Raw genomic sequence first — 24,892 nt, 5'->3', positions numbered from 1 at the left:
TTGCGCAGATGCAGATCCACTCTCTCGTCCTCTGCCTCTGGTTGGCAGTGGATCGTAGGGCCGATACAACTGGCAAGAGGCAGGGAATGCAGTGAATGGCCATATGCCACTGGAAGTATCCTGACATACGCCCTTAAGGCACATCACAGGTGCCTTGCTTCGTCGGTACAGAAGCCGTGAGTGTTTACCTATCGATATTACCCGCCTCCTACACCGATGAAGAGACTGACAGAAGGGAAGAAGGAAAGGGAAGGGACTGGAAGGGAAAGGGAGGAAAGGACGGTAGGTCGTTGTGAGGCACACTTCGTCTGGCTCCTCTGCTGGCACCACCTTATCGTAGCACTGTCCGTGCGGGTGGGAGAGTTTGCGTGTTCCTGTGATGCTGAGAGCTATACCGGTGGTAGCGTAGCTACTGGCAGGTTCAACCTAGCCGGTCAGGTCTCAGCCAAATATCTCACGAAATAAGCATCAAACGAAAAAACTACAAAGAACGAAACTCGTCTACCTTGAAGGGGGAAACCAGATGGCGCTATGGTTGGCCCGCTAGATGGCGCTGCCATAGGTCAAATGGATATCAACTGCGTTTTTTTAAAAATAGGAACCACCATTTTTATTACATATTCGTGTAGTACGTAAAGAAATATGAATGTTTTAGTTGGACCACTTTTTTCGCTTTGTGATAGATGGCGCTGTAATAGTCACAAACACATGGTTCACAATTTTAGACGAACAGTTTGTAACAGGTAGGTTTCCTAAATTAAATTACAGAACGTAGGTCCGTTTGAACGTTGTATTTCGGTTGTTCCAATGTGATACATGTACCTTTGTGAACTGATCATTTCTGAGAACGCATGCTGTCATAGCGTGATTACCAGTAAATATCACATTAATGCAATAAATGCTCAAAATGATATCCGTCGACCTCAATGCATTTGGCAAGGTCTCTGTTTATGGGTGAGAAGGAGTGAGGGGCGTGTCCAAAGGACTGCACCGTAACGAGCAACCGCCAGGAGGAAACAGGAATGGGTATCACTGCTGATACTTGACATATCCGTCGATATAGATTCTCCTGAACGTTCACATACAAATGCGTTCAGACCGTGTCTTGGAAAAAGATCCCCTGGTCCTCGTTCCCCACTTAGAGTTGCAGCCTTAACCAGTGTTCTAACATGTCTGGATACACATTTCCACTAAAAGCTCTCTCAGCCAAGAAAGTGGATCTGGGGTACGATATGGGTCTGGTGTCCGTATATCGTTTATGATCAACACAAGACATTTTTATTTTATGGGTTTCACATCTGATCTCGTAGAGTCGCGTTCTTGGATCCCCATATCAGAATGTTTTTCCTGTTGATTTTCCAAGGTAAATGAAGCATCTCTCCATAACTCTTTACAAATAGTCCCCCTGCACCATCCTCCTCTATGCATTCACTGTCGTTCGCACAACCTATCAGACTGACATCGAAGGAGGAGAAGGGCTATCGAATTCAAGTCCAAACGCCATTACAGTCACAAAAATACTCTCTCTAAGAAGATGCGCAACACTTCGTTCTCCAACAAAAACGTCGACTCTTCAACCTCGTTGAATTTCCTCTGTGCGATGGTAATAAGATCGTCTGATTATGTTCAGCTGTGGTGAGAATATAGCCTCTTGAAATATTTCGATCCTTCGTGACAGCTGTCCCTGTACAGAATTTACTTCAGTGTGCATCCATTAATACGTGCAGCACAAAACAACTTTGTCTCTACATGTACGTCGAGGTTTCAGTAAGCAGCTTATGAAAGCTAGGTATAAAATACTCAAATATTTTCCTCTAATACCTCTGCTGCTAATGAATGATGCGGAAAATCACAGGGCACGGTCGTCTTTAGTTCAAAATATACTGCATTCGTCACCCAAATGAAACGATATTTTTAAAAAAATCCATACCGACGATTGTTTTCCAACGCTTAAGCGAGACTACGGAGATTAAAGCTTCCCATTACACGGAGCGCTAGCTCGACACCGTGCTAGCTCTCGTGATCCTGGTTTGGAGTGCATCGACTTATTCATCCATGTATTGTCTCTCTGCAGCTGCCACGGAAGAATTTAATTAAACATTTTTTGCCTGCGAGTAATCCACGTTTTATCAAAACGCGGAGATACTTTACTGTCATTTTAATAGCCCCTTCCCTGTGAGGTTTTCGCTGTTATTAAACAACGCACGTCGGCTGAAAGCCGCTTTGAGGCGTGTACTACCACGTTTCAGCCAATGTCATTAATCAGCCTCTTAATGTTAGCTCTTACTGTTTGGTTATTCGCACCAGCTATACGATGCAGTCTCGTTCGCTAACGTGGAGCAAAGATTGAGGGTATAACCTCCTGTACAAATCATAGCCATTGTGAAAACTTCAAAACTCAAATGAAATTTTCTTATTTTTTGTAGACTATCCTTTACTAAACAGTATATACACAAATTCCGCCAGGGACAAGAGAATTTCTATATTAATTATTATTTACGACGTACATACGTATTAATTTGACCTCTTTTGCTTGGGTCTCTGACTCTAATGGCTAATGGCTCTAATACTTAGACGCATGGCATGTTCATGAAACTGAACGTTACTCCGTAGACACATTTCTAGTAGTTTTCTATAGGAAATGGCGGCCACTGACAAACCGAACATTTTGATAATCAACTTTTCTAATACACTCCTGGAAATTGATATAAGAACACCGTGAATTCATTGTCCCAGGAAGGGGAAACTTTATTGACACATTCCTGGGGTCAGATACATCACATGATCACACTGACAGAACCACAGACACATAGACACAGGCAACAGAGCATGCACAATGTCGGCACTAGTACAGTGTATATCCACCTTTCGCAGCAATGCAGGCTGCTATTCTCCCATGGAGACGATCGTAGAGATGCTGGATGTAGTCCTGTGGAACGGCTTGCCATGCCATTTCCACCTGGCGTCTCAGTTGGACCAGCGTTCGTGCTGGACGTGCAGACCGCGTGAGACGACGCTTCATCCAGTCCCAAACATGCTCAATGGGGGACAGATCCGGAGATCTTGCTGGCCAGGCTAGTTGACTTACACCTTCTAGAGCACGTTGGGTGGCACGGGATACATGCGGACGTGCATTGTCCTGTTGGATCAGCAAGTTCCCTTGCCGGTCTAGGAATGGTAGAACGATGGGTTCGATGACGGTTTGGATGTACCGTGCACTATTCAGTGTCCCCTCGACGATCACCAGTGGTGTACGGCCAGTGTAGGAGATCGCTCCCCACACCATGATGCCGGGTGTTGGCCCTGTGTGCCTCGGTCGTATGCAGTCCTGATTGTGGCGCTCACCTGCACGGCGCCAAACACGCATACGACCATCATTGGCACCAAGGCAGAAGCGACTCTCATCGCTGAAGACGACACGTCTCCATTCGTCCCTCCATTCACGCCTGTCACGACACCACTGGAGGCGGGCTGCACGATGTTGGGGCGTGAGCGGAAGACGGCCTAACGGTGTGCGGGACCGTAGCCCAGCTTCATGGAGACGGTTGCGAATGGTCCTCGCCGATACCCCAGGAGCAACAGTGTCCCTAATTTGCTGGGAAGTGGCGGTGCGGTCCCCTACGGCACTGCGTAGGATGCTACGGTTTTGGCGTGCATCCGTGCGTCGCTGCGGTCCGGTCCCAGGTCGACGGGCACGTGCACCTTCCGCCGACCACTGGCGACAACATCGATGTACTGTGGAGACCTCACGCTCCACATGTTGAGCAATTCGGCGGTACGTCCACCCGGCCTCCCGCATGCCCACTATACGCCCTCGCTCAAAGTCCGTCAACTGCACATACGGTTCACGTCCACGCTGTCGCGGCATGCTACCAGTGTTAAAGACTGCGATGGAGCTCCGTATGCCACGGCAAACTGGCTGACACTGACGGCGGCGGTGCACAAATGCTGCGCAGCTAGCGCCATTCGACGGCCAACACCGCGGTTCCTGGTGTGTCCGCTGTGCCGTGCGTGTGATCATTGCTTGTACAGCCCTCTAGCAGTGCCCGGAGCAAGTATGGTGGGTCTGACACACCGGTGTCAATGTGTTCTTTTTTCCATTTCCAGGAGTGTAGTTTTCTGCAGGAAATGGCGGTTACTGACAAAACGAACATTTGGTGACCAGCTTGAAGGCTTTGCTGCTTCTGTTCCGTACACGAATACTTTAAGGTCAATTTAACTGTGATTACTGCTCGTAAAGTAGGTTAAAATGAACGTAATTAACAAAATGTTTATCTTCTAATAATGATTCTCATTTGTTGTCTAATCACGCCCATTCCAGTTTGGGTTTTCACAGATTGCTCTAATTAAATGTCAGTGTGATTCTCAGCTATAAGTTGCAACCGGTACCTTCACTATTATCTGCATCTTACACGATAGTATGATTATTAAGGAATGTATTTAACTGTTATTTATTTTTCGTAGTAGCATGTTCCACGTTAAGGTCGGAATGTTGCCATGGTGCTGATGAATAAATACTTCGCTACATGCTGAAGTAACCTAAAACATATTTTTCACTATATCTGGATCTCGTCACCAGTAACGAATCCAGAAAGATTGTCAGCTATGCTTTCAGAATCCTGCTGGAAACGCATTACCCTGTGCATCATAACTGATGCCGTCACGAGCTGCTCTCTTCTTTTTTTCAGTCCAAGATATCAACCATCGAATTTAGGACAGTTATTGATGCAGGCATTGAAATATCACTAGATAACTATGCGGAAGATATCGAGGTGAGTCATTTCTAACGATTTCTGAAGATATACGATTTTTTGTAATTTATTTAAGAAGGAAATTAGATTAGGAAGTGAGATATTAAATGTAGTAGATGAGTTTCGCTATTTGGGAAGCAAAATAAGCGACGATGACCGAATTAGCAAGTATGACACGGATCTGCTATAGCACGAAAAGTGTTTCTGAAAAAGATAAATTCATTAACATCGAATGTAACATTAAATGTCACGAAGTCTTTTTTGACAAGTCTTTTATATGTCGTGCTACAGGAGAACGCTGAAAACTGGATGGAATAGATCGCATTGCCAATGGGGAGGTGAGGAGGTACTGAACCGCATTTGCAAAATAGAATTCAGGACACATCGTGAGACGTCAAAGACTCGCCCGTTAGGTACTGGAGGGAAGTGTTGGGGAGGGGTGGGGAAGGAGGGGAGGTAAGAATTGTAAAAGAGGACTGTTGTGAATCTTCTGTTTCTCCCGAAGTATTAGGTGAGCGAACAGACTACGCGTGTAGTGCCGGTCCATGGTATCGAACGAGCACAATATCCCGGAGATCAGACATATCGCCATGGTCAGGTGGCTCCTGAGGGCGCGAGGCTGACTTATATCCCTGCAGAGGGAACGGCTTGCGGTGGAAGGGGATAAAGTTGGCCGCGCGCCCTCAGGAGCTCAATTCGTCACTGTACCTGATGATGGCGACACGTCTGATAGCCGAAATATTGTACCCACTGGACACTATGGACCGGCAGTACACGCGTGGACTATTCGGCCGATAATAACAATTGTTAGGAAAAGTAAACATTCAAATAAGAAGAACACAAACATACTTTTTTACAGGATCATATTACACTAGTATAACAGGGCATAAATACGAAATAAATAAATTGGCCTAAAGGAGAAAAAGAAACTTTTCTCATCATTGCTGTGGTATCTCCAAACTTAGCATAGTTGTGCAGACGGCAGCGTCACAACGAACAATGAAGTTATTATAGGGAAGTTACATATTCTTCAACAAGAAACAGTCCATTCGTTTCCACATTTCGTTAGTACAGCGATATCCAGCATTGTGAAATACGCCAACAGCATCAATACGCCAATAACACCAACTGTCAAAAAATGTCTTGCAAACGGCGTCGTATTCGAAATGCGCTTATGACCTCTATTGTCACCATTCTTACACTGTTGACACATTATACATTGCAGAGTACCTCGTTGCTTATACATACAGGGCCTGCCAGCACTATTCTACTGCCGTCATGAGAATGTCATGAACAGACGCACATTTCAACAGTAAGGGAGACAAAATAGTTGATATTTTGGCTAGAAAGGCCACCCAGGATAAATCGACTAATCACTATGGAATCTCAGCTACCTATTTCCTACGAGAAGTTACACCTTCAGTCAGAGAAATGTGGAACAACGAATGGCAGCAGAAGTCGTCCGGGTTTAGGAGACGTCCTAACTAGCAGATTTGCTCTTTGCTACCAGTGCGTCGCTTATATGGCGACGATCAATATTCATTGTAGGCCTGTCTGTCTACTACTGTCAAACAAAATAATAGCAAAATCACAAAGAATAATAACAGCAAAACCACAAAGAATGTGTGTACAACTTCCCCGTACCACTAGATTTTTATTGCTAATACATGGGAAAGGAAATAGCTCCACGACGTAGGGGAGGCCTGTAGTTGGCAAACAGGTGAGTCTCATGCGCGGCAGCTGATCTGCTATCACGAGGCAACACTGTTCGGCATAATTTTGAGGTACAGCCGAATCGTTTGGTGGTTTCAATCGCTGTTCGACTGCGTTATTGCATCACTGAAAACGTATCATTTAATTTGGACGCTTCGCTGTTTACGTTTCGATGAGTTTGAACAATATCGGTTTCGAATGCGCTCCCAATTGGCGGAAACGCAGCGTGCGATAACTGCATTTTTTTTTTTTTTTGGCCTCTTCTCTGACGAACCCATTGTCGATAATGGCCGGTGTTGCCGTGTGCATGAAGCTGCAAAATTTATTGTCCTTTATTAGGGAAGGAAAGTACTTACCTGTTTAACTGCGATGATGGCAACATTCGTTCGGTTATTATTTTGGGTGGCTGCTGGCTGTAACTCAGGCAATATTAAGTTTTTTGCTCATGAACATACTTGACCTGGATACGCTTCGGTAACTTTAATTTTTGTCTGCTGGTTTTCGCTGTTTTATTGCACACAAACGTAAATGTTACATGTTTTGGCTCGCTGTTAATCTGAAAGAAATGGCGAATATACTTGCCGACATATTTTAAAAACATGGGATTAAAAATTAAATTCCCAGTAAGCAACAGCGAAGAATATCTATACATCCCTGTGTGTTGGTAAGCCACTGTATCCTGAGCAGCAATAAAAACGGGACAAGTGTTAGAAACGATTTGTTCTCTGAACTAATTTTCACCTATCAGCTGTAATCGGAATGTGGCCGTACCACATAAATCACCGGGACTTCCGGCAGATGAAATAAGATGAAGAGAATGGCGCGATAAAATGCTAACAGGACACAAAGTGACGCTAATCGCTAAGGCCAAAACACGATAATGAATCGTTGAAAACTTCAGTAGGTGTCAGCCTATAGTTACCAGATGCTAAAATAAGCTGGATTCATAGTGGCGAGGCCGGCCTATGTGGCCGGACGGTTCTAGGCGCTTCAGTCTGGAAGCGGTCGCAAGTTGGAATCCTGCCTCGGGCATGGATGTATGTGATGTCCTTAGGTTAGTTAGGTTTAAGTAGTTCTAAGTTTTAGGGGACTGATGACCTCAGATGTTAAATTTCATAGTGCTCAGAGCCATAGTGGCGAATCTGTACTGTGTGACAGTGGTAACGAGAAGGCCTCTTACATTTTACGGAAAATAGTGGCGCAGTTGTTAAGACACTAAGCTAAATCTGGAACAAAGGAACTCAAATCGCCTTCTGCCCTTCCAGATTTAGGTTTCTCTGAGTCGCTTAAAGCAAATTTCTGAGAAAAAATGGGAAAATCAGATGCCAGGCTTATTTTTATTCGAAGACTCTTACGAAATGTAATTCATCCACGAAAGAAGTGGCTTACAAAACATATATTCGACAGTTTCTTGAGTACCGTTCATGGGTCTGGGATGCTTACCAAGTAGGATTAACAGAAGATATAGAGAAGATTCAACGTAGAGCAGCACGCACAATCTGCACTGGCAATCGCCACAAGAGAGGCGTTTTGTATCAAGGAGAAGGCTACTGTTGAAATTCCGAGTAAGCGCACATTCGAAGAATAATTTGGGAACTTACTTCCTCCCACCTATGTCTGGCGACATGAACGTAATGAGAATATCCAAAAAATTAGAGCTAAAAAAATGTTCAAATGTGTGTGAAATCTTATGGGACTTAACTGCTAAGGTCATCAGTCCCTAAGCTTACACACTACTTCACCTAAATTATCCTAAGGACAAATACACACACCCATGCCCGAGGGAGAACTCGAACCCCCGCCGGGATCAGCCGCACAGTCCATGACTGCAGCGCCCGAGACCGCTGGGCTAATCCCGCGCGGCAATTAGAGCTAAACAGAAGTTTACCTTCCACACGCCATTCGCGTATTGAACAGGGACAGGGGTTAATTTATAGATCTAGTTGTAGTTGCGTCTTCTCAAACGGACATGAACGACTTCCTATCCCAACCTTGTCCTGCCTGAAACTGTGCACCAAGTCTTCATTGTCGACGGAACGTTAAACCCTAAAGTTATTTCTTCTGTCATGAATAGTCTCTAAGACAAAAAAAGACACACCAACAAATGATTACAGTTTCAGAAAAATTAGATGATTTATTCAAGAGAAAGAGCTTCGCAAACTGAACAAGTCAATAACGCGCTGGTCCGCTTCTGGCCCCTATGCAAGCACTTATTCGCTTTGACATTGATTAATAGAGTTGTTGGATGCCCCCCTGAGAGATATCGCGCCAACTTCTGTCCGATTAGCGCGTTAGATCGTCAAAATCCCGAGATAGTTTGAGGGCCTTGCTCATAATGCTCCAAACGTTCTGCACTGTGGAGAGACGCGGCGACCTTGCTCGCCTTGATAGGGTTTAAAAAGCACGAAGACAACTAGTAGAAACACTCACCGGGTTCTCACGGACATTATCTTGCTGAAATGTAAGCCCCGGATGGCTTGCCATGAAGAGCAAATCTTCGGCCTCGAATCTCACTGACTGACGTAGAATTGTCTGTAGTGATGAGTCACGTTTCGAACTGAGTCCCGATGACCAGTCAAGACGTGTCTGTAGTCGGCATGGGCAGCAGTGGGATACCAACCTGTCTGTCGCGCGGCAACCAGGGCTGATGGCCTGGGCCGCCATTTTCATAGAAGGACCCCTTTGGTTGTCATCCGCGGCACCCTTGAAGCACAGCGTTACGTCGACGATATACTGCACACCGGATTTTTGCCCTTCATGGCAAGCCATCCTTTGACTTACATTTCAGCAAGATAATGCCTCTCCTCCCCGCTCTCCTTCCCTCCACGAACCCTCCAGCATAAGGCGACAGATGGTACTGCCGGGCGGGGTGGCCGAGCGGTTGTAGGCGCTACAGTCTGGAACCACGCGATCGCTACGGTCGCTGGTTCGAATCCTGCCTCGGGCATTGATGTGTGTGATGTCCTTAGGTTAGTTAGGTTTAAGTAGTTCTAAGTTCTAGGGGACTGATGACCTCAGAAGTTAAGTCCCATAGTGCTCAGAGCCATTTGAACCATTTGAACAGATGGTACTACTTGTCTTCATGTTTGCGAAACCCAACCTTTGGCAGTAAGGTCGCTGGAGCCCTCCCCAACTGAGGACCTTTGGAGCACTACGGGCCGGGCCTTCCAGCCAGTACTGGATTTTGACGATATAACGGGCCAGTCGGACAGGATTTCTCACGATGGGCTGATGGTTAATAGAAGAGATAGAGAAGATCCAACGGAGAGCAGCGCGCTTCGTTACAGGATCATTTAGTAATCGCGAAAGCGTTACGGAGATGACAGATAAACTCTCCACGAACCCTCCAGCATAAGGCGACAGATGGTACTGACGGCCGGGGTGGCCGAGCGGTTGTAGGCGCTACAGTCTGGAACCACGCGATCGCTATGGTCGCTGGTTCCAATCCTGCCTCGGGCATGGATGTGTGTGATGTCCTTAGGTTAGTTAGGTTTAAGTAGTTCTAAGTTCTAGGGGACCGATGACCTCAGAAATTAAGTCCCATAGTTCTCAGAGCCATTTGAACCATTTGAACAGATGGTACTACTTGTCTTCATGTTTGCGAAACCCAACCTTTGGCAGTAAGGTCGCTGGAGCCCTCCCCAACTGAGGACCTTTGGAGCACTACGGGCCGGGCCTTCCAGCCAGTACTGGATTTTGACGATATAACGGGCCAGTCGGACAGGATTTCTCACGATGGGCTGACGGTTAATAGAAGAGATAGAGAAGATCCAACGGAGAGCAGCGCGCTTCGTTACAGGATCATTTAGTAATCGCGAAAGCGTTACGGAGATGACGGATAAACTCCTAAATTCCAGTGGAAGACTCTGCAGTAGCTCGGTATGGGCTTTTGTTGAAGTTTCGAGAACGTACCTTCACCGAGGAGTCGAGCAGTATATTGCTCCCGCCAACGTATATCTCGCGAAGAGACCATGAGGATACAATCAGAGAGATTGGAGCCCACACAGAGTCATACCGACAATCTTTCTATCCACGAACAATACGAGACTGGAACAGAAGGGAGAACTGATAGAGGTACTCAAAGTACCCTCCGCCACACACTGTCAGGTGGCTTGCGGAGTATGGATGTAGATGTAGATGTAGATATCCCTCAGAGCGACATCTAACAACTCTACAAATCTATGTCAAGCCCAATAACTGTGTGCATATGGACGAGAGGTGGACCAACGTGTTATTGAGTTGCTTAGTTTGGGAAACTGTTTGTCTTGAGTCAATCATCCAATTTTTCTTAAATTGTAATCATTTGTTTGTCTCTAAAATTGCATCACATTTACCGATTTCCTTCCCAGTAGGGTAATTCCTTCGCGGTGCATCATTTTCTTTTTTTTCTTTTTTTTTTTAGAGTTTTTTTTTTAGTTTAGTTGATGAACTCTGCAAAGGGATCATCAAATCAACCGTAGTAGTATTGGTAGGGGCCACATACAATTACAAACAAAGTAAATTAAATTATTTGGTAGTTGTATAGGTAGCAGTCTTAGATATCAAAGATATTTTCTCGTGGTTATCACTGTTAGCATTCAACCGCGATTCTTGTACATGTATTTTAACAACGCGTTTCAAGAGACAATGCTCCCATCAGCAGGTTGTAAAATCTATCTCATGAAATTAAACGGACTAAAAAGACAAAATACCATCACAAATAGTTGGGAAGTCCATAGAGTAAAACAGAATTAAAAGTATATTGGACTGTGGGTCCTCGTCTTACATTGAAGTTGTTGACACAAGTCGATGCCCGCCCCATAGCTACCAAATATGCTGTCGCACTGTGCCGGCTCGGGAGCTGTTGTGGACTGACGTGCCCAGGTGTTGTGGCGTGGTTACAGCCGTGTGCTTGACGGTAACGCTGTGCTATTGGGCGCCTGATTTCCTTACAGCATTGGTCTGCCATCGTTAGTCTCTCGCAGCTGCGTCAGTGACATGCTACAAGTTTAAAATCGCATACCTACCCTAGAATAATTCTAGAAACCCGCTAAAAAATCTCATTTCTTTAAAATTATCTTGTGCATTTAGAATATTGCTTTGTTTCTTTTCGTGGATAGCTATCTCGAATTCATCTAGTAAATCAAGTTTCCTCCCTTTCTTTTCTACATGCAATATTTCTACGTTGTCTTCTATGCTATTAAGGGGATGGCCTGTTTCATATATATGGTTCGCAATAGCTGATTTGTCATAATTTCCTAACCTGAACGCATCTTTATGTTCTTTATACCGGATCGCGAATGATCTTCCTGTCTGCCCTATATATTTTGCATCACAAGTTCTACACTGTATGTTATAAACTCCCGATCTTTCAAACTTATTTCTCTTCTCGCCAATATCGTGCTTAAGGCTATACCTCACTAGGTTATTAGTCTGAAAAGCTGTTTTAACATCGTATGGCTTAAAAATATTTGCTATCTTTTGTGAGACTGTTCCGTAGTATGGCATCGTGATAATTTTCACTTTCTCTCCATCAGGTTTATTCTTTTTGCGCTTATTACTTTTCCGTAACAGTTTTTTAACCATATCTATTCTGTAACCGTTACTCATCGCTATTCTCTTAACGGTATTAATTTCAGTCTCCCCATCTTTTTCGCTCATAGGTATATTGTTTGCCCTATGCACGAGACTACGGAAAGCAGCTTCTTTATAAGCCTGCGGATGGCATGAATCATTCGGAGTTGCGAGAGACCAACGATGGCAGACCAATGCAATAAGGAAATCAGGCGCCCAATAGCATAGCGTTACCGTCAAGCACACGGCTGTAACCACGCCACAACACCTGGGCACGTCAGTCCACAACAGCTCCCGAGCCGGCACAGTGCGACAGCATATATGGTAGCTATGGGACGGCCATCGACTTGTGTCAACAACTTCAATGTAAGACGAGGACCCACAGTCCAATATACTTTTAATTCTGTTTTACTCTATGGACTTCCCAACTATTTGTGATGGTATTTTGTCTTTTTAGTCCGTTTAATTTCATGAGATAGATTTTACAACCTGATGATGGGAGCATTGTCTCTTGAAACGCGTTGTTAAAATACATGTACAAGAATCGCGGTTGAATGCTACCAATGATAACCAGTATAACGACAACTGCTACCTCGACTCCATAATGGGTTATATTAAAAAAAATATTTTCTCGTAATTTTTATATTGCTTAGGAATAATAAATGCAGATAATTCTCCATGTAGCTTTCGCGTGAAAACAAGTGGAAACCTTTGTTATGTTAGTACGCAGTAGTTACTGTAATAATTGTCACATGATATGAATAACATTTGACTTCATCCTGTAAGACTGCAGTTATACTCTCCATTCAACCAACTGTGATTACGTTTTCAGCTACATGCACCATGAATCATTGAAAGTGAGTATTGGAGTGGTTGGTTGGTTGGTTGGTTTGGGGAAGGAGACCAGACAGCGTGGTCATCGGTCTCATCGGATTAGGGAAGGATGGGGAAGGAAGTCGGCCGTGCCGTTTCATAGGAACCATCCCGGCATTTGCCTGGAGTGATTTAGGGAAATCACGGAAAACCTAAATCAGGATGGCCGGACGCGGGATTGAACCGTCGTCCTTCCGAATGCGAGTCCAGTGTCTTACCACTGCGCCACCTCGCTCGGTATTGGAGTGGTAAGTAGTGTCATTTTCTTTGCATTTTGTATTTTCGAATTCGAGTTTGTGCCTTCGTATCATTGTCTCTGCATTGGCAGTGCTTCAAGTGTTACTGTTTATGCGCTCTGCTCGGCCAATGATTTCTTGTAAATACGAATCGCTCGGTTAGGAACTGCCTGAGAGTTGGAGTAAGAATCTATAGACGATGAACAGGGCTGAAGAGGATATTAAACACTAGGGTCAATACGCATACTTAGCCCATTTGTACAGGCTGAACAGGATAACTCATTTCTTCATTTTCCGCTTAGTGAAATTTCGTCTCGTGATTCGATTCTTGGTCAGCTTTATTTTAGTGCACTCATCTTACCGTTCTGATAGGTAAGGAACATTTGTTTTGTTGCCTAAGCTATCAAAATAGCGTGAAGTCGAATGGTTATCGCAAAGTTGTCGACAAATTATGATATCATTATTATTATTACTACTACACTCCTGGAAATTGAAATAAGAACACCGTGAATTCATTGTCCCAGGAAGGGGAAACTTTATTGACACATTCCTGGGGTCAGATACATCACATGATCACACTGACAGAACCACAGGCACATAGACACAGGCAACAGAGCATGCACAATGTCGGCACTAGTACAGTGTATATCCACCTTTCGCAGCAATGCAGGCTGCTATTCTCCCATGGAGACGATCGTAGAGATGCTGGATGTAGTCCTGTGGAACGGCTTGCCATGCCATTTTCACCTGGCGCCTCAGTTGGACCAGCGTTCGTGCTGGACGTGCAGACCGCGTGAGACGACGCTTCATCCAGTCCCAAACATGCTCAATGGGGGACAGATCCGGAGATCTTGCTGGCCAGGGTAGTTGACTTACACCTTCTAGAGCACGTTGGGTGGCACGGGATACATGCGGACGTGCATTGTCCTGTTGGAACAGCAAGTTCCCTTGCCGGTCTAGGAATGGTAGAACGATGGGTTCGATGACGGTTTGGATGTACCGTGCACTATTCAGTGTCCCCTCGACGATCACCAGTGGTGTACGGCCAGTGTAGGAGATCGCTCCCCACACTATGATGCCGGGTGTTGGCCCTGTGTGCCTCGGTCGTATGCAGTCCTGATTGTGGCGCTCACCTGCACGGCGCCAAACACGCATACGACCATCATTGGCACCAAGGCAGAAGCGACTCTCATCGCTGAAGACGACACGTCTCCATTCGTCCCTCCATTCACGCCTGTCGCGACACCACTGGAGGCGGGCTGCACGATGTTGGGGCGTGAGCGGAAGACGGCCTAACGGTGTGCGGGACCGTAGCCCAGCTTCATGGAGACGGTTGCGAATGGTCCTCGCCGATACCCCAGGAGCAACAGTGTCCCTAATTTGCTGGGAAGTGGCGGTGCGGTCCCCTACGGCACTGCGTAGGATCCTACGGTCTTGGCGTGCATCCGTGCGTCGCTGCGGTCCAGTCCCAGGTCGACGGGCACGTGCACCTTCCGCCGACCACTGGCGACAACATCGATGTACTGTGGAGACCTCACGCCCCACGTGTTGAGCAATTCGGCGGTACGTCCACCCGGCCTCCCGCATGCCCACTATACGCCCTCGCTCAAAGTCCGTCAACTGCACATACGGTTCACGTCCACGCTGTCGCGGCATGCTACCAGTGTTAAAGACTGCGATGGAGCTCCGTATGCCACGGCAAACTGGCTGACACTGACGGCGGCGGTGCACAAATGCTGCGCAGCTAGCGCCATTCGACGGCCAACACCGCGGTTCCTGGTGTGTCCGCTGTGCCGTGCGTGTGATCATTGCTTGTACAGCCCTCTCGCAGTGTCCGGAGCAAGTATGGTGGGTCTGACACACCGGTGTCAATGTGTTCTTTTTTCCATTTCCAGGAGTGTATTATTATATTATTATACTGGTGTCCAAAATTAAAGCAACAATCGCTATTTCCCTGTCCTGTGTCTAACTCATGATATAATCATACCAGTTGTCAATTAGTTGTCTGCACGATCGTGTTCTGCGCGGAAGATGGCATTCCGGTCAACTGACAACCATGCCAACGATGACGTCAGGCCACCTATGAAACAACGTAGTGTTCGCCGGGTAGCCACACATCTGTAGTCGCTGTGCACACAGTCACTGACGGTGCAGTATGGCACAGTGAAGATGCATACCAGACACTCTGCTGTGGAGGGCCATAGAAAGAAAGGAAGCAGAACAGTCGCAAACTGATTTGGGCCCATGACTTAATGTGAATCGTTGTGTTGTTCCTTGGGTGTGGCGACAGTTTATAGAGACCAAAACTGTATCCCGAAGACCAGGGCAGAGCCGACCACGTGTGACATCAGACAGAAGGGGTCCGCTTTTGACTGTAAGGGCAAGATGGTACCGCCGTAGACTCACATTTGAGCTCGTAGCATCCACTGGGCGTATTTTAGTGACGTAAACAGTGGGCAGAAAGCTTCGGCAGATTGGTCTTCGTTGTCGAAGACCTGCCGTGTGTCTACCTCTAACACGTCTTCACAGAACTGAACATCTAGAGTGGAATAATCAACATGCCATCCGGATGGTCGAAGAGTGGGCCAATGTTGATTTCACAGATGAGTCGCGATTTTGTCTGGAGAGTGATTCTCGATGCATTCGCACCTGGAGAGAACGTGGAACACGATTTCGGGACCCAAATATTGTGAAAAGAGACCGATATCGCGGAGGATCCGTGATGGTTTGGGCAGGGATTATGTTGGATTTTGTTTACCACTCGAACCTCTCTTCATGAAATTCTCTGGGCGAATGGTCAAGGTTCAACTGCTGTCGGGTATCGTGATAAGATCTTGGGACTTCATATGCTGTTACTGCGAGGTGCTGTGCGCCCAGATTTCATATTGATGGACGATAATGCTCCATCTCATAGAGCACGGGTGGTTTATGTTTTCTTGGGAACGGAGGATATTGCACGCATGACGTGGCCTGCTCGCTCGCAGTGTTTGAAACCCATAGAACGTGTCTGGGATGCACTAAGGAGATGGCTTGCATCACGTCAGCTTCCACTAACCACTCTCAAAGACTGCGAGCAGCTCTGCAGGAAGCATGGGCGTTATTGCCCCTACTTGAGACTGATGACGTCATTCACAGTATGCCGCGACGTTGTCAGGCCTGTATAGCCGTCAGAGGTGGTTACACCCCATACTGAGCACATTAACCGGTTGTCGGAATGTGTGCGGATCCGTTAAGCTGGAAAAACTGAGAACATATTTGTCTACCGTTATGCATGTTGCAGTTCTTTGCGTCCTGTATTATTTACATTGTTCCTATTTTAATACCACGTGTTTATTCTGTTTTTTGGCAAAATAAAAGCAACCTTGCCAAATATCCGTTTGTTGCTTTAATTTTTGAGACCAGTATATTACGTGTTTATATACAGGGTGGTCCATTGATCGTGACCGGGCCAAATATCTCACGAAATAAGCGTCAAACGAAGAAACTACAAAGAATGAAACTTTTCTATCTTGAAGGGGGAAACCAGATGGTGCTATGGCTGGCCTGCTAGATGGCGCTGCCATAGGTCAAACGGATATCAACTGCGTTTTTTAAAATAGGAACCCCCGTTTTTTATTACATATTCGTGTAGTACGTAAAGAAATACGAATGTTTTAGTCGGACCACTTTCTTTCGCTTTGTGATAGATGGCGCTGTAATAGTCACAAACATATGGGTCACAATATTAGACTAACAGTTGGTAACAGGTACGTTTTTTAAATAAAATACAGAACATAGGTACGTTTGAACATTTTATTTCGGTTGTTCCAGTGAGATACATGTATCTTTGCGAACTTATCATTTCTAAGAACGCATGCTGTTACAGCGTGATTACCTGTAAATACCACATTAATGCAACAAATGCTCAAAATGATGTGCATCAACCTCAGTGCATTTGGCAATACGTGTAACGACATTCCTCTCAACAGCGAGTAGTTCGCCTTCCGTAATGTTCGCACATGCACTGACAATGCGCTGACGCATGTTGTCAGGCGTTGTCGGTGGATCACGATAGCAAAAACGCTTCAACTTTCCCCGCAGAAAGAAATCCGGGGACGTCAGATCCGGTGAACGTGCGGACGACCAATCCACCTGTCATGAAATATTCTGTTCAATACCGCTTCACCCGCACGCGAGCTATGTGCCGGACATCCATCATGTTGGAAGTACACCGCCATTCTGTCATGCAGTGAAACTTCTTGTAGTAACATCGGTAGAGCATTACGTAGGAAATCAGCATACATTGCACCATTTAGATTGCCATCGGTAGAACGGAGGCCAATTATCCTTCCTCCCATAATGCTGCACCATACATTAACCCGACGTTTGTGACTATTACAGCGCCATCCATCACAAAGCGAAGAAAGTGGTCCAACTAAAACATTTATATTTCTTTACGTGCTACAAGAATATGTAATGAAAAATAGGGGTTCCTATTTTTAAAAAACGCAGTTGATATCCGTTTGACCTATGGCAGCGCCATTTAGCGGGCCAACCATAGCGCCATCTGGTTTCCCCCTTCAAGCTAGACGAGTTTCGTTCTTTGTAGTTTTTTCGTTTGACGCTTATTTCGTGATATATTTGGCCCGGTCACTATCAATGGACCACCCTGTATATTACCAACTATGATTTGTAGGAGATCTGTACGCAAGCAACATGCAGATTTGTAACGCTGGATAGTTTACGAAAAGAGATAGTTCTCTGATTGCCAGGACGTTTATAAAGAAATCCACCGTTCACGGACTTTTTGCGTCCTGGCTATCGAGGGAGGTGCCGTCTAAATGAAGAAACAATGTACGGAGTTTAACGTCTCGTCGACGATAAGAACAAGACCTAGTCCGACAAGGATGGGGAAAGAAATCATACCTGTCCTTTTAAAAAGAAAACATGCCAGCACTCAACTTAATGCGTAGTGAGAAATGACAAGGCCTAATCTCGATTGCCCCACAGGAATTTTAACACTTGTGCATAACCAGTACATTAACCTTTTTACCAACTCCACGGTACCTGGAGGCAACTTGTTTTCAGGAAGCTGGAGCCACAAAAGCTAGATACCCTGACCAGCTGAAAATATCAGTGCCACTTATACAACCACAACTGCGGCCTCCATTAAGACCTCTACTAAGATTAGGATGAACTACTCCACGGCTGTTGTTCGGCGCTTGACGCGTGTGTTTCTGCTTGTGTTCCAGTGACGAAGTTCATCCGCATCGGCATCGCGGATAAGAATGACAACCCGCCGTACTTCGACAAGGCGCTGTACGAGGCGGAGGTGGACGAGAACGAGGACATCCAGCATACGGTGCTCACCGTCACCGCCAAGGACCACGACGAGTGTGAGTAGCGCAAGCCGTGCTGCCGGGCTGCTGCTCTCCTCCTCCCTTCTTCCTGCAGCGTGCTGGTGTTCTCCTGAAGCACGACGTCGTAGTTGCGTCCTTCACGTTATGGTGCACTTCGCGCTAGTCCACCTCTCTGAAAATTTTGTCAGAGGCGGACACTCACAATCCTCCTCTTGCCAAAGAATAACTTACACAGCGCAGATCCGACGCATCAGGATGCCGCGCGGGATTAGCCGAGCGGTCTCAGGCGCTGCAGTCATGGACTGTGCGGCTGGTCGCGGCGGAGGTTCGAGTCCTCCTTCGGGCATGGGTGTGTGTGTGTTTGTTCTTAGAATAATTTAGGTCACGTAGTGTGTAAGCTTTGGGACTGATGACCTTAGCAGTTAAGTCCCATAAGATTTCACACACATTTGAACATTTGACGCATCAGGCTCACACAGATGGTACTCAATTGACTTGTCTCTTGTCCTGTTTTTACCTTAGTCCCCTGGTGACATAGGTGGGATTGGTTCCCAGTAGGCCGGCCGCGGTGGTCTTGCGGTTCTAGGCGCTGCAGTCCGGAACCGCGGGACTGCTACGGTCGCAGGTGCGAATCCTGCCTCGGGCATGGATGTGTATGATGTCCTTAGGTTAGTTAGGTTTAAGTAGTTCTAAGTTCTAGGGGACTGATGACCTATGATGTTAAGTCCCGTAGTGCTCAGAGCCATTTGAAGCATTTTTTTTTTTTTTTTTTTCCCAGTAAGTGCTTCATTTTCTTTCCTGTTTAGCCCACCAAAGAGTCACTCGTTTCCTTTTCTAGAAGTAGTCCACTTACACGTTCAGAATTCGTACTAGAGGCAAGATAGATTTCATTGACATATGTCAAAGATATGTCGCTTACGTTGCTTGATTCTCAGACAGACGATAGAAAACGTCTTGTAGTTCAAGTAGCAGGGCGAATAGAAAACAGAGGTACTGGCGCGCTAAGAGAATGGAATGAAATAACAGTTATCAGGTACTTAGATCATTCGGCTTGAAATTCTTCACTTGTATTTAGTGTTCTTTGCCGTAAATCCTCATAAATTTATAGCAGACAGTTCCGTGTCGCAGTATCTTGTGTAATCCCTTATAAATATGTTTACAACTATTGGAAACTATCACCAGTCTTTTTTATAGTAAAAACCGACGCAGTTTTTTTTACTTTTCTGGTCCATGTTAATCTCTCTACGTACCTGCCACTCCCTACGATCTCGATAATCTGTGGTACATGATCTGCTATTTACTCTTAAACTGCTTTCTGCTCTACGAGATTAATTTGTTTTTAATACTTTAGCAGGTATCGCTACAACCTGGTCCTTCTTCTACGTTCCTGTTGACATCTTATGCCATCTACAAGTATTTTTTTTTCGTACGTTTCTCCGTGTTCTGCTTCAGTCCTATTTTGTACAACTGGCGTATAGTATCAAAACCTTTTCCCACTTACGGACCGATATCTGTCATCAGTACATTTCACTCGCTGAAAAAAAAAAAAGCAACAGTCACCTCCTGTATTGGTCTCCTACCTATATCTTTCTTGAAATACCTGTTTTTCGTGTGCGCATGTCCTAGATAGCATAACTGGTCTAGTCTTCTTTTTCTTCTCCTGTTTCTCTACGGGCACGACGTTGTTGTATATCTGTTTTGGCGGTCTGAGTGACATCTGGTGAGCGGATGCCCTTCCTGGCGCCACCACTTGTCCCCGGGATGGACTCCAGTTCCCCATCTGCCTGCGTCTAGTGTAGATTCATTCTCAAGTGTTTCCTAAGTGTTTCCTTAATGTGTATTAGAGGCGCTACATGGCTGCCTAGTTGGATGTGGGAAACCACCAAAAAACCACATCCACGTTGGCCGCCACCCTAGTCCTCGTTGTTAATCAACGAAACGGATTCGATAAGCTGCTGCCTCGCTTCTCCGTATTTTTTTTAAGGCAGAATGAAAAAAAGGAACCCGGTAAACATTCGAACCTACAACCTTCAATGTTAACAAAAAAAGAAGTTCGTGATGCAGCTTCGGTCATCAATAATGCAGCTGCGACGTGAGTCATGGACGCGCTCCAGGGAAAATTTGAAAAGTATTTCTGGTACTCTGGGTTCCGTACGATTGTACAGTGCCGTTCGTTTCAGAATTCCGAAAATCGAGGACTGTCTTCTCACCCTCGCCAAGCAAGTACTGCACGGCGTAGGGGCTTCTCCATGTCACAAATTCGTTTTTGCTCTCGGAAAATACACATCATCCAGGAAGAGAAGCGACTGTGCAGTTATCCGGTCGGGAGTCACGTGTGTGAGGAAAGCCAGCATCTGACATATCAAATCCAAACATCCTTCTGTGATCCGCGCCGCGCGGGGTAGCCCCGCGGTCTTGGGCGTCTTGTCACGGTTCGCGCGGCTCCCCCCGTCGGAGGTTCGAGTCCTCCCTCGGGTATGGGTGTGTGTGTTGTCTTTAGCGAAAGTTAGTTTAAGTTAGATTAAGTAGTATTACATTACATTACATTCATCGTTTTCCATGGAACCCTTGGAGAGGACTCTCTGGGATATGGAAAGAGTGTGTAAGCTTACGGACCGATGACCTCAGTAGTTTGGTCCCATAAGACCTTTACCGCAAATTACCAAAATTTCTGTGATCCGCAGACAACGCAGGTCACACACACTGGAGAGTCCGAGAGGTGAATTTGATGTAGACGAGATGACACACCTGCTTCTAGGACTGTTGATATTTTTAAAAATTTAGAGAATGCCATATATCGATATACTAAAATGTTATTATCGTTATATATTGGAAGGAGGAACAGACATTACGATATATCGATGGAAAAAGTATTGATGTATCTGCCTATGAAAATATCGGCTGCTAATTGTAATTGTACTGCAGGTTTTAGAGCTGTATATTTATGTTTTTATTTATTATTAGTTTTTCTGTACATCGACAAGCTGGCAGCCTGCCTATCCCAATTAGAGCAATAATTTAAAAGAAAACAATGCCCGTTCACGCTTGGCGATAGCCACGCCAACAGTGGTAACCGCATGTAAGTGGCACAATAAAAGGTTCCGACGAGTATCGGAAATCTTGTTATTCCATTCACACCGCCACCCCTCAGTGCAAGCGGACTATTTCTTTTGTGCCACATATATTTGCTTCACACAATCAAAGAGAAGGACTGGACGTGCTGAAAGCTCGACTCCTTCACACCAGGAAAGTAAAAATATGTTCTACTACCGTTTCAAAATAACAACTTCAAATATTTACCGAAAAAAATGTGAAAAAATATAATATAAAATAAAAGTAGCGGCGCTCGATGCTGCCACTTTTGTATCGATATATCGAGGGCAGAAATGCCGCCAACATATATCGATAATTATCTACAGCCCTATCTGCTTCCTGTTAACAGTTACGTACCAAACGGACTGACAGTCTATATAAAGAGCAGCGGCGCTCACCGCCTGCCACACAACACGCCATTCTACACAAATCAAAAAAAGTTTTGCATCACCCCAGTTCCCAGAACTCCTGAAGATAGACGTTGACTGTGGATATTGTGTCACAGACACAGTCCCTTTGACTGTTCAGAGATGTCACTAAACCCGCCCAAAGATGTAAACATCCATGCATGAGCGGCGTCTATTAGACGCAGGTGGTCCGACAACCTATCAGCTCCATTTATTCCACCAGGAAGGAGGTACACGGATCGTGTTGTCTGCAGTTCCATCAAGCCTATTAGGTCAATACCGCGTCCGAATTGTTACTTTGTGCCAGGAAGGGCTCTCAACAAGGGAAGTATAAAGGCGTCTCGGAGTGAACCAAAGCGATGTTGTTCGGACATGGAGGAGATACAGAGAGACAGGAACTGTCGATGACGTGCCTCGCTCAGGCCTCCCAAGGGCTACTACTGCAGTGGATGCTCGCCACCTACGGATTATGGCTCGGAGGAACCCTGACAGCAACGCCACCATGTTGCATAATGCTTTTCCTGCAGCCACAGGACGGGGCATTATGCGGGGCCGACGTACTCCGCTGGTGCTCATGGAAGGCACCGTAACGGCTCTACTATACGTGAATGACATCCTCCGACCGACTCAAACTGTATTCAATAGGCTGCATGGTGCGCAACTTTGCTCCAGACACCAATGACGAGGTCCATCTTTGCAAACACGACACCATGCAGCGCGGTACAGTTGGGCCCAACAACATGCCGAATGGACCGCTCAGGATTGACATCACGTTTTCTTCACCGATGAGTGTCGCACATGCCCTCAACCAGACAATCGTCGGAGACGTGTTTAGAGGCAACCCAGTCAGGCTGAACGCCTTAGACACACTGTCCAGCCAGTGCAGTAAGGTGGAAGTTCCCTGCTGTTTTGAGGTGGCATTATGCGGGGCCGACGTACTCCGCTGGTGCACATGGAAGGCACCGTAACGGCTCTACGATACGTGAATGACATCCTCCGACCGATAGTGCGACCATATCTGCAGCATATTGGCGAGGCATTCGTTTTCATGGACAACAATGCGCCCCCATCGGGCACATCTTGTGAATGGCTTCCTTCAGGATAACGACATCGCTCGACTGGAGTGGCCAGCGTGTTCTCCAGACATGAACCCTATCGAACATGCCTGGGATAGATTGAAAAGGGCTGTTTATGGACGATGTGATTCACCAACCACTCTGAAGGATCTACGCCGAATGGCCGTTGAGGTGTGGGACAATCTGGACCAACAGTGCCTTGATGAAATTGTGGATAGTATACCACGACGAATACAGGCATGCATCAGTGCAAGAGGACGTGCTACTGGGTATTAGACGACCGGTGTACAGCAATCTGGACCACCACCTCTGAAGATCTCACTGTATGGTGGTACAACATGCTATGCGTGGTTTTCATGAGCGATAAAATGGGCGAAATTGATGTTTATGTTGATCTCTATTCCAATTTTCTATACAGGTTCCGGAACTCTCGGAACCGAGGTGACGCAAAACTTTTTTTGGTGTGTGTGTATGGGGTATTGCCTTCGGTCACGTTCTGCGCTCTACTCCGTTGCTGGTTGTATACATAGCCCCCGCCGATGTCAAGCGTGTGGGCAATAGCGCAGTGCGGATATAACTTACAAGAACCCGTGAGTGCGAAGTCGCAAAAGCCCTACAATTGTGAGCCACTCAACCACAGTATCTGCTGCTAATGGCTATAGGAGGCGCGAATGGAGATATCCATTGGTGATCACAGCATGAGGTTACGGAGCGTGTTTGAACGGCCTAGTCGACGAGTAACTGACAACAGTCCTAGAGTGCTAGTGGTGTTGATACAAATCAGACCAATGGCAACAATAAACAGAGTAAACCGTGTATTATATCTGCAACAACAGTTGCCGAAGTTGACATGTCGTCGGAAAGGAAACCAAGGAATTTCACAGAGTGGCAGATTTAGTTTTTGCATGATGAGCCCGCGAGGTGTCTGTCTTCATCGCAAAAATGTCCGACCTCTTGCGTGCCAGCCTGCGGCACACAGTTTTGATTCCTGCAGTGTCGGAATGTCGGATACTCTCATTTGAGGTGATCAACAGATCGGAACCAACATGTTGCTACTCCACTGGATGTCTCTGTTGGCAGTGCTAACACACTTGTCCAGCAGTTGGGGTACTCAAAGGTTTGTGGCCTCTGGGTTTGTCGTCTCCTAAAGGAAGACGATAAAGAGCAACGAAGTACCATCTGTGCTGAACTTCCCGCGCGAAACGGAGGTGAACGGCCGGCCGGAGTGGCCGAGCGGTTCTTGACGCTGCAGTCTGTAACCGCGCGACTGCTACGGTCGCAGGTTCGAATCCTGCCTCGGGCGCGGATGTGTGTGATGTCCTTAGGTTAGTTAGGTTTAAGTAGTTCTAAGTTCTAGGGGACTGATGACCTCAGAAGTTAACACCCATAGTGCTCAAGGCCATTTGAACTATTTTTCGAAGGTAAACGTGACAATTTCTTGTCGAACATCGATGAAACTTAAGTTCATCAAAATTGTGCAAATGGCTCTGAGCACTAGGGGTCTTAACTCCTGAGGTCATCAGTCCCCTAGAACTTAGAACTACTTAAACCTAACTAATCTAAGGACATCACACACATCCATGGTCGAGGCAGGATTCGAACCTGCGACCGTAGCGGTCGCGCGGTTCCAGACTGTAGCGCCTAGAACCGCTCGGCCACCCCGGCCGGCTAGGTTCATCACTTAGAACAGGAAACAAAGCGGCAATCTCTGTAGTGCACCAAAACTAACTCTCCTCTGAAGAAACGTTCAGTACCGCACGACTCAGCCAATAAAGTCATGATGAAAAATAGACTTTTGTAGCCAGTCGGAAATAAAGTGCTATAGTTAAATCCTGATTAAAAATAACCTGC

Source organism: Schistocerca cancellata, chromosome 6 (genome assembly GCF_023864275.1).
Source record: "Schistocerca cancellata isolate TAMUIC-IGC-003103 chromosome 6, iqSchCanc2.1, whole genome shotgun sequence".
Lineage (NCBI taxonomy): Eukaryota > Metazoa > Arthropoda > Insecta > Orthoptera > Acrididae > Schistocerca > Schistocerca cancellata.
This window is presented reverse-complemented; position numbering follows the sequence as displayed.